Here is an 11,777-nt window from a genome sequence, read left to right on the forward strand (position 1 = left end):
ACATGTTAACATGTTGATTACATTAAATTCACATTATTCACACAATTTTTAATATTTAAACTAATTAAAATAATAAGGTGGGCTTAACCAGGTATTTAATAAATAGCCAATAAGGCTAGCACAGCAATATATATAATTATATTATAAACAAACTTATTAATGTGTAAATAAAAGGTATAGATAAAGAGATAAAGCTTGTAGATGTAGGTAATAATTAAAAAAAAACAAATTAATTATCTTAATAAACTCCAATTTTAATTAAGTATGTTTGTTACAGATAGAAGCAGGAAGTCGTGTGTGTCATGGTTGTTGGGTGGCTGCAGACAGAGCTGCTGTTCACATGGTCTCAGGCCCGTCTTGTTCATCTCAACAAGACAGGTCTCAAGAAGACAATCCTGCTACTGTGTCCCCCAATGATGAAGTTAGAGGCAACCAACCAGAACCTACTATTGTATTGCCAGAATACATGAGAGCTTCTGAAACTGAAAGTAGATGCTTTATCGAAAGATGCCACAGAACAGACAGATATAGGGTTCCACTTTCTACTAGAAAAATGTTACTTAACCAATATAAATATTACATACCTGAAAATAACCGTCTTTGTGGTCAACATTTGATTATCGAAGCATGGGATTTTCTTGACAGTTTAAGGTCCAATTATGTACAGTCTTTTACTGCAAAACACATTCAAGACATGATGTCTTTAAAAGAAGTTTTAGATGGTAGATTACTTCATTTTGAAAATATAAATGATATGGAAGACCATATTGTACATACATGGACTGGATTGAATAAAGCTCAGTTCCATCAGATGTGGACTGAAGTTCCTCAGTTGTTAGAAATTCCAAATGCAACATTAGCTTTGGCTGCTTATCTTATGAAACTCAGAACTGGCGATTCCACTGAAAGATTGGCAATTTTGCTAAAAGTGAGTAGGCGAAGTGTAGAAAAGTGGTTACAAAATGTAAGAGAATTACTCACAGAGTATTTTGTACCAGCCAATCTAGGTTTAAATCATATAAACAGGCAACAAATAATAGATAGAAATCTAACAATACCCAACTCACTGTTTGGAAGCTTTGAGGGTGTTGAAAAGCCAGTAGTAATTTTTGATGGCACCTATAGTTATGTAAAAAAAAGTTCTAATTATTTGTATCAAAAAAAATCATATAGCATGCACAAATATAGAAATCTTTTAAAACCATTTTTAATTGTGTGTACTGATGGCCATATTATTGATGTTTTGGGCCCATACCCAGCTACAACATCTGATGCTGACATCATGAAAAACGAATTTTCAAATGGAAGACCTTTGCAAGAATATTTCCAACGAGGTGATGCATTTATATTAGATAGAGGCTTTCGTGATTCACTACCTTTGTTGCACCAATGTGGATATAGGACATATGTGTCTTTTTTCGCCTCTAGAGCTCATTGGAAGCAGACGTGTGTTAAGAATATTACCATTTTAAATTTTACAGTAGTAAGCTAAAATCATCTTTATTGTACAGTGTTTAAGTTAAATTAACATTGTAGTTGCTTAATCACTCAAGACCTTTGTGTTTCTAACGCGTAACTACGCCGGCGCGCGCGCAGCACCGCTCACCCCCGCGGGGAAAGAGAGCGCCCGATATTTTTTCGCCTCTTCGCACGCATTTCGTTACAACAACATGAGTGTACAAAGAACGCCGCCTAGGGCTACATTAGCAAGTGCCAGCGAGAGCGGTAGCGGGTCTGCCCCAAATTTATCCACTCTAAGCGACGGCGAGGACTTATACACTAACATTAATACAAGAAAGCGAAAACAGCGTACGGAGGAAAGTGATTATAAAAAAGATTTCATGGACTTCCGCATGGAAATGATGAACTTCCTTAACAACTTCAGCAAAACTCAAACTGAAAACCTGAACCAAATCAAAGAACAAATAGCGGATATTAAAAACGAAATAAAGACGGTAAAAATATCCACAGAAAATTTTTCTAAGCAACTCGAACGTGCGAATACAGACATCGAAAATATAAAAACCAAAACAACCGCTACGGAGGTTAAAATAAAACATATAGAAACTGAAATAACCCAGATTAAAACTCAACAAAGTGCAAAATGTTCGACATTGAAATCGCTCGTCGAGTGTCACGAAGACCTCATCCTGGAACTCAAGGACCGCTGTGATCGCGAGAAAAATATTGTGATTGTGGGTATATCGGAAATAAACGACAAAAATTTTAAATCGAGACAACACCATGATAATCAGGAAGTCTTGAAGGTTATTACAATGATTTCTGAAGACTGCCCTAAGCCTATTAAATGTATGAGACTAGGAAAATATGTGCAAAATCAGAACCGGCCCCTAAAAGTTCATTTCGAAAATTCTAAGACCGCAAAATATTTGTTAAAAAATAGAACAAAACTACCTGAAAACATAAAACTTTTTTTTGATCAAACTCCAAAACAAAAACAATATCTAGAAACTTTGAAGGAAGAGTTACACAAGCGTACACAGGATGGTGAAAAAAATCTCTCTATTAAATATGTGAAAGGGACACCTAAAATAGTTGTCGTAAATCAAAAAAACCAGTAAGTTCCCCATTACAAAATGCCAAACCGACGGATAGTACTAGCAGATTATGTCATCAGGTGGTAAACAAGTACGAGGACATCCCATTGCATCCGTCTTCACTTAGATTTTTTTACGCGAACCTACGCAGCATTCGCAAAGCTGGGAAATTCGACGAAATAAAATGCATTCTAAAGGCCATAGAAATGACTACTCATCTGCTGATTTTTACTGAGACGTGGATTAACTCAGAGACCGATGCGAAGTTATATCAACTACCGAACTATAATCATATCTACAACTATAGACAAAACTGTAAAGGCGGAGGCGTTTCTATTTACGTGCACGATAGTATTAAATATGATATCACAGAAGAAATATGCGAAAATAACAATCACTATTTATGGCTATATATACACAAATTATCGTTAAATATTGGAGCGATTTATAAACCTGGAGACACAAATATAAATAATTTTCTGGAAATATATTCATCCCAATTGGAGCGACGAAGAAGATCACTAGTTTTTGGAGACTTCAATATAGACTTACTTAGTACAAACAGTAACGTATCAAAATACCAGCACGAAATTCAAGAAACCGGCTATAGAATAGTAAATAAAATTGACAAGGCATACAGCACACGAGATACGGCCTCAACAAGCACAATACTGGACCATGTTTGTACTAACATAAATAACCATTCTTTCAGCCTCTCGATAATTGATTCAAGTCTTTCTGATCATAAGCAAATCTATCTCCAGTTGGGACGCCTGCCGCCTAAAATTAACAAGAAGAAAGAGTATAGGGCATTGGACTATGAGAGATTGTTCAACAGTACACTAGAAGCAAAATACAACAATGATGACCACGACTTCTACCACCTTGAGACATTTATCTCACAACAGATAGAAAATAACAAAATAGACAAGATTAAAATCCTGAACCCTCTTCAAAATGATTGGATTAATCAAGACATTATAAACTCAATCAACATACGAAATAACTTATGGCAACAAACTAAGTCTGACCCAAAGAACAACGCTGTACGAAAGGAATTCCAGAAAGAACAAAAGAAAACGAAGATGCTAATAAACACACATAAAAAGACTTATTACTATAACCTATTCCATAACTGCAGCAATCAGCCAAAAAAAATGTGGGACCTGATTAATAACCTAGGATTAAATAAGCTTAAGGACAGCGCTGCTCCTCCCAAATTAATGTCAAACTCCGGACTTCTTACAGAAGGTAACTCAGTATGTGACTTGTTCAATTCTTTTTTCTCATCTATAGGCACAGACTTAGCAAAAAAAATACCCGACACATATCACACAAATACAGGTAATACACTAATGTATAACAATAACTACACACATGACATAACACTAAACGAGCTGACGCCCTGCACTACAGAGGAAATAATAAAAATTATTGACGACCTCGATAGTAACACTAGCACTGGCCTGGATGGTATCAGTACTAAGGCAATAAAATGTCTAAAAAATATAATTGCTGAGCCACTAACTAACTGTATAAACAATTGTTTACTACATGGTACTTTTCCCGATACGCTTAAGGGGGCTAGGGTCAGTCCTATTTACAAATCTGGAAGTAGAACTGACCCAAGTAACTACAGACCAGTGTCAGTGCTACCCGTAATGTCCAAAATTTTCGAACGCGTATTATGCAATCGCCTAATCAAGTATTTGACACACAAAAAATTCCTAATAGACGAACAATACGGCTTTCGCCCGAAATCAAGTACTCTTACAGCTGCAACGGACTTAATTACAAAAATTAAAACCTACATAGATCAGGGCGGCTATGCTTTAGGAATATTTATCGATTTAAAAAAAGCATTCGACACCGTGAGTCATCAAAAGCTACTACTAAAGCTAGACAACATAGGTATCACAGGCACAGCTCACAAAATGTTCAAATCGTACTTGGAGAATAGACGTCAAGTCGTTAAAATAGGAGATATTTATAGTAGTTCCGTCCAAAATATATATTACGGCTGTCCCCAAGGCTCCATAATAAGTCCGTTGCTATTCTTAATTTACATTAACAATATTAATAAAATAGGGTTAACAGGATACCTACAGCTATATGCCGACGACACTGTTCTCTTTTAGGTTTAAAGAATTTATTTCTCATAAAAACATAACGTTCACTTATAATGAGATACAATCAATATAAATAGTAGTATGTAACAATTTTTACCTCTGGAGCGCTTAATCGAAATATTTATAATTACAATGTATAAACGTGTTCTTTTAATTTTGATTTAAAAATATTTATGTTGTCCGAACCTTTAATATGATTTGGTAAATTATTATATAGCTGCACTCCCTCAAACAATATTGTTTTCTGACCATACTTTGTACGTACACTAGGCAGCATTAATTTATCCTTGTTTCTTAAGTTGTGTTTAGTTATTTTTTTATCAATTTTGATGTTTGAGTGTATTGAATTGTTGATAATATTCTTAATTAGTATGCAGGTGTAATAGGTGTATAATTGGTTGATATTTAACAATTTTGTTTCTTGATACAATTTGTTGGTTGATGTAAAATAGGGATAGCGAAATAGCACTTTGATAACTTTATTTTGAATTCTTTGTAATGGCATTAAATTTGTCTTAGCGGCACTTCCCCACACTTCTATTAAATATTCAATGTTAGATTTAACTAAGGTATTATAAATTATCATTCGTACTTTATTAGGAATGCAGTTTGATACATTTCTCAATGCGCCCAGTATAGGTAGCAGTTTGGCTCTAACGTGTTCTATGTGTCCTTTCCAAGTCAACTTATCATCTATCCATAATCCCAGATATTTTTCTTTTGCTGAGGATTGTATGATCTTATTGTTAATTGTAAGGGGTGTGAAATTAGGTATATGTTTATTTTTTGCACAGAAAATCATATAGGACGTTTTATTTATATTTATTGTAAGCAAATTGTACTGTAACCACTCACTTAGCCTGTCAAGATCATTTTGAGCTTTACTTATTAAGTCCTGAATAGAGCTACCGTAATAAAAAAGGCATGTATCATCCGCGTACAGTGTCAGTTTTCCAATTAGATTAATGTTAATAATATTGTTAACGTAAATTAAAAACATTAATGGACCAACTATGGAGCCTTGTGGAATTCCGCACGTAACATTTTTAACAGAACTGGTAAAGCTATCTATTTTTACAACTTGCGTCCTGTTTTGTAAGTATGATTCAAAGATTTTGAAAGCCCTGCCCCTGATACCGATATTCCCTAATTTCAACAATAGTTTACCATGGCTTACCGTATCGAAAGCCTTCTTCAAGTCAATGAAGATTCCCAAAGCAAAATTTTTTTTATCGATTTGGGACCTTATTTCTGTAACTAAGTCTATGGCGGCGGTAAGAGTGCTCGATTTTGAACGAAAACCATATTGTTGACTAATGAGAAATTGTTTTTCAGACAAGTAAGTATTTAAGCGTTTGTACAGTATTCGCTCGAATATTTTGGATATCACTGGTAACACGGAAACGGGTCTATAGTTATTTGGATCACTTTTACTACCACATTTGTGAATGGGACTAATTTTTGCAATCTTTAGCGAATCGGGAAAGGTGCCGTCAGACAAACACTTGTTTATACAATCAGCTAATCTTTGAGATATTATATTTTTTATACATTTAATAGCTTTGGTACTAATTCCGTCTATCCCAGTACTTGTGTTGCTATCTAGATTATCAATTATGTTTGATACTTCCTCACTACTACACGGTGCTAACTCATTTAATGTTATATTATGCTTATACCTACGGTCATACATTAATATGTCATCACTATTAGTGTGATATTTGTTAGGTATTGCACTTGCCAATTCTACGCCGATTAAAGAAAAGAAATCATTAAAGCAATTACAAACCGCATTGCCTTCCGTAACAGGTCCAGAATCCAATACGAGTCTGAGGGGAGCACAGCTTTCTTTACTCTTATTTAATGCTAAACTATTGATGGTTTTCCACATTTTCTTCGGATTATGACTGCTGGTACTAAACAAAGAATAATAGTAATCTTTCTTGCGGGTCCTTATCAGGTTTTTCACTTTTATACGCTCGTCATCATACTGCCTTTGAAGGTTTTCATCAGTTGGATTCACTTTAGTTTCTTGCCATAATCTGTTTCGCATATCAATCGAGTCAATTATTTCTTTATTTATCCAATCTTTTTTAGGTACATTTAAAAATTTTGTCTTTTTAACTTTATTATTATGTATATGTTCTAAAATAAACTTTTCTAAGTTCTGATATTCTTTGTTTTCATTGCAATACTCTGCCTTTAAAGCATTTGCGTAGAGATTTTCGTAATTTAGGGCTTCATAGTGTATTTTCCTGGTTATTTCCGGTGCTAGGGTGCCAATTTCTAGAAAAATCTGTTTATGGTCGGACAAAGATGAATCTATTATCGACATGTTGAATGAATGATTATTAACATTTGTATAAACATGATCTAATATTGTGTTTGTTGTGCTTGTTTCGCGAGTACTGAACTTACTATCTATTTTGTTTATTATCTTAAATCCGCTTTCCTCTAATCCGTTCATGTATTCAATGACATGGTTATCTGTACTGAGTAGGTCAATGTTAAAGTCTCCAAATATTACTGCTCTTTCTCTGCGTTCTAATTGAGTCGAAAACAAATCCATAAAGTTTTTGATATTGGTGTCACCAGGTCTATAAATAATACCAACGTCTAAGGTTAATTTATTCATATGTATCCACAAGTAATGATTCCCATTTTCACATAATTCCTCTGTTGTCTCAAATGAAATGCTGTTGTGTATGTAAAGGGAAACACCACCTCCCTTACTTTTATTTCTATAGTTATATATATGTTGATAGTTTGATATGTTGTACAAGTTCGCCTCATGTTCCGAATTAATCCATGTCTCAGTAAACAACATTAAGTGAATAGTCTTAGGTATTGTTTTTATTATGCATAGTAATTCATCAAACTTTCCCGGCGTACGGATACTACGTAGGTTAGCATAAAAACATCGTAGTGAATTAGAATGACACTGTATATCTTCGTACTTTTTAAAAATGTAATGTTCTAATCTACTATATTTATTTATACATGTATTCTGTAATGGTATTTTCTCTAGTTTTTTTGGTTATTTTTATTTGCAATTATTGTGGGTATTCCTTTTTTATATTTAATTATAAGATCTTTCTCGCCACTTTGTTCACGTTGTTTTATTTCCTTTTTTAATGAATCTAAATACTGTTTCTGCATTGGGGTTTGATCGGAGTAGAAATGGGTATTACCAGACAATTTTGTTTTGTTGCGTAGTAAATATCTCACAGTATTAACATCACTAAAATACGCCTTAATGGGACGATTCTTATTAGGCTCATATTTACCAAGTCGTACTATTTTTATTGGTTTGGGACAGGATTCATATACCGATGTTAACAATTTCATAACCTCCGCATCATCATAACACTGTCTGGTCTTATAGTTTGAATCATTTTTTTCCAAAATACCCACAATTACAATATTTTTCTCGCGCTCACATCTGTCTTTTATTTCTAGGTATAGGTTTTCTTGCATAAGCGGAAGCGGTTTCAATGTTGAGCATTCAGTGTTTTGTGCCTTTTTGATTTCTATTATTTCGCTCTCGATACACTTGATTTTTTCTTGATTTTTACTATTGGTAGTTTTAATATTTTCTATTTCAGTATCTATTTGATCAAACTTATTGTTTAATTTCTCAAATGCCGATTTAATTATTTTTACCTCGTTTCTAATGCCAGATATTTCTTCTTTAATGCTGTTCATATTTTCGTTTTGTTTTTTTGTGAACTCTTCTAAGAGCTTCAGTATGTCTGATCGGAAGTCCTCGAACTCCATCTTATAGTCTTGCTCTTCAGTGCGATTATTTCGTTTTCTAATAGTTATGTTGGAGTAGTCCTCATTGCCATAGTTCGACGGGTTAGGTGTTGAACCGCTAACACTCCCGCTTCCGCTCACTAATGCAGTTCCGGGCGGTGTCCGTTGCAAACTCATCGTAAGAATTTACGTACGAGTGCAATAGAAACAAAAAATGCAATGCTTCTCTTTACTCGAGGGGGTGAGGGGAGCTGCAATCCTGCTGCTTTCGTGTGTCGTGCGCTTGCTTGAGAATCAGAAGGTTATTAGCGTAAACACTGTTTAATGTGAATTGAACACAACTACTTTGGTTTAAAGAACACTTTGAAACTATGAATTTTTGAGAAAAAAAAAAAAAAATAAATAGATATAATTTTTGCTGCAACTTCCATACGCGTCCACTTACAACGAGCACCAGAGGCTATATCAATATCAAAATATATATTTCGATAAATCAATTCATAACATCATAAAGGACGCTCAACGTGATCTCGATCTACTCAACGAATGGTTAAAATACAACCTTCTAACAATTAACACGTCAAAAACCTCTTTCATGATTTTTACTACTAAAAATAAACATATACCAGACTTCTTGCCTCTTAAAATAAATGACGAAATAATAAAACGGTCAACTAACGAAAAATATCTGGGGTTAAGGGTAGACGAAAAACTAACTTGGAAATTACACATCGAATATCTCAGAAACAAACTAACATCATTATTGGGAGCATTACGGAAAGTAACAAACTGTATTCCAAGCAAAGTGCGCACTATTATTTATAACTCGCTAGTCAAATCACATTTAGAATATTTAATTGAGGTATGGGGTTCAGCAGCGGTAACTAATTTAAATTCACTTCAAAGAGTCCAAAATAAAATAATTAAAATTCTATTCCATTATCACCACCTAACTCCTACAAAAACCTTATACGAAAAAACCAAATTATTAAATATTAGACAGCTATATATTTATTATACTTGTATTCTTATCAAAAACATTACAACTAACTCGATTCAAACTAATATACAACTAAAGAAAAAAACAATGTCACATAATTTGAGAAATAAGAACAAACTTGAGCTTATCAGCGTACGCACTAATTACGGTAAAAAAACCATATTGTTCGAAGGAGCACAGCTGTTCAATAGATTGCCGGCCGATATTAAAGAATGCGATAACGTGAATACATTTAAAAATAAGCTTAAGAAATATGTATGTACACACTGTAACTTCTAATACTCTAGAGGTAACTTTACTTTATTGTGTTATTATTTTTAACTTTGTATCTCATTATAAGTGGACTGTGAGTTCTTATGAGAAATAAATTTCTTTAAACCGATGTGCCTGCTTCGTTGGAGGAGGGTGAAAGACAGCTATCAACTAGCAAGGCCAATAAATCTAGAGCAGTCACCATTTGTCGTTGGGTTATTGAAATTGTTAATGGAAGATTTAAACGTGATTTTAAATTATTTCGCCAAAATTATTTCAATAAATCCAGTAAAACTTTCATGAAAGATTTTGAGGTGGCTGCTGCCCTTTTAAATAAGTTTCACCCTCCTATAGTTGATCGTGTAGATGCTGGGGAAATAATACAAGAAATAGATAAATATATGAATACAGAAAATGTATTAGCTGATTTTATTATAACAAATAATTATAACAGGCATCAAGCTAATTTTGAAAGTATCACAATACATAATGATAATTTAAATGATTTCCCACAGCTCTCCGATAGTGAGCTTATACTTATTTCTTTAGGAACATACCAAATAAAGCAGGCACGTTCCTATTATGGTGAACATATTAGAGGAAATGATGGTTTTATCATAGAAGTGTGCAGGGAGGTCAGCCGCAGCCTTATTCGAGAGCTGTCGGCCTCAAGTACTTCGTGGTTACTTAGGGGTCGCATACAATCCCGACATATAAGTCGAAAAACTTATTTTGTTTATATTTTAATCGACAGCTCTCGTAGAGGAAGGGAAGCAATTCTTATGTATTACTGCAACTGCATTGTAGGCAGACGAACTGTTGGCTGCTGCGCTCATATAATGTGTATTATATGGTATTTAAGCTGGGCTAGGTACCAGGAAAATATAGTTCCACCTGCACAATTTCTTGATGACATTTTAATAATAATAGAAGACGAATAAAATATGAAATAAATTCAAAGGCTTTTTTTTTTATTCTGGACTCCTTTTCGATAAATCCATTCCTGATATTTATTTATGGTTTCAAGTTAGTGATATTTATAATGAGTTTTCAAACATTCTTCACTAAATATAATAAATATTATTGCTTTAAGAACTTAGTGATCGAGGTTTTTTATAGACATTGTAACATAACCTCACTTTTACAAAAAGTCTAATAACTCCACTCTCAGATAGCCAAAATATAGATAATTTTCAGCGAAGGATCAATAAGCCTAAATGCATTAATTGATACTATTTTCATTTCATTACATTTTGGCCCAAAAATGTATGGAATCGTAGCATTCTCCTTTCGATACATCACAGATTAATTACAAATTAAGATTTCTATGGAATATTTATTTTTGACTATGTCACAGTATTTAAGCTATTTAATATAGGTATCAAAAATTCAATGGGAGACCGTTTCTGAGACGCCTACAAAATCGCAGTTGTTAAAACCTCAATCATGCACGGTAAGGACTTTCAAGATCGTTCCTTTATATAAATCTATACACAAATAAAAAAAATTGAAGTGTTTGTTTGATTAAAATAACCGAATTTTATTGGATGATGTAATAAGGAGGAACTTGGGCTACTTTTATTTTATAAACTTATTTTTTAGTTTTAAATTCCACGCGAATGAAGTCGCGGGCACAGCTAATGTTAATAAAAAAAATCGTGAGAGAAAGAGTTGATGTAAAATCCGCCGTATACTACGGATATCGTGCGGATATGCTTGTTTTGTAATATTAAAATAGCCACCTTTTAATAAATGCATATAGATGTTTACACGGTTCATATACCAAAATAACATTTTTTTTTTTACAATTTTTGTCTGTCTGTCTGTTTGTTCCGGCTAATCTCTGAAACGGCTCGACCGATTTTGACGGGACTTCAACTGGCAGATAGCTGATAAATTAAGGAGTAGCTTAGGCTACTTTCATTTTAGAAATTTATTTATTTTGTAACTCTGCGAACTGAACAATATTTTTTTTTTAATTTCACGCGGACGAAGTCGCGAAGAACGCTATATGTGTTATACATGTAAATATACTATACATAAATAAATTATGAGTTTCCCAAATCTTTACCACGAAAATTT

The 11,777-nt window shown here is 33.6% G+C and overlaps 1 long non-coding RNA gene across 1 annotated transcript; it reads right to left on the minus strand.

The window, feature by feature from the left end:
* Positions 1 to 233: 233 nt before the first annotated feature.
* LOC123665678 lies at positions 234 to 959 on the minus strand. The gene is made up of 3 exons (XR_006745100.1): positions 778 to 959; positions 585 to 674; positions 234 to 482 (listed from the first exon to the last, which is right to left on the minus strand). It is a non-coding gene; the product is annotated as an uncharacterized LOC123665678 (long non-coding RNA).
* Between the last annotated feature and the right edge of the window lie 10,818 nt (positions 960 to 11,777).

The sequence above is a fragment of the Melitaea cinxia genome, chromosome 24 (genome assembly GCF_905220565.1).
Source record: "Melitaea cinxia chromosome 24, ilMelCinx1.1, whole genome shotgun sequence".
NCBI lineage: Eukaryota > Metazoa > Arthropoda > Insecta > Lepidoptera > Nymphalidae > Melitaea > Melitaea cinxia.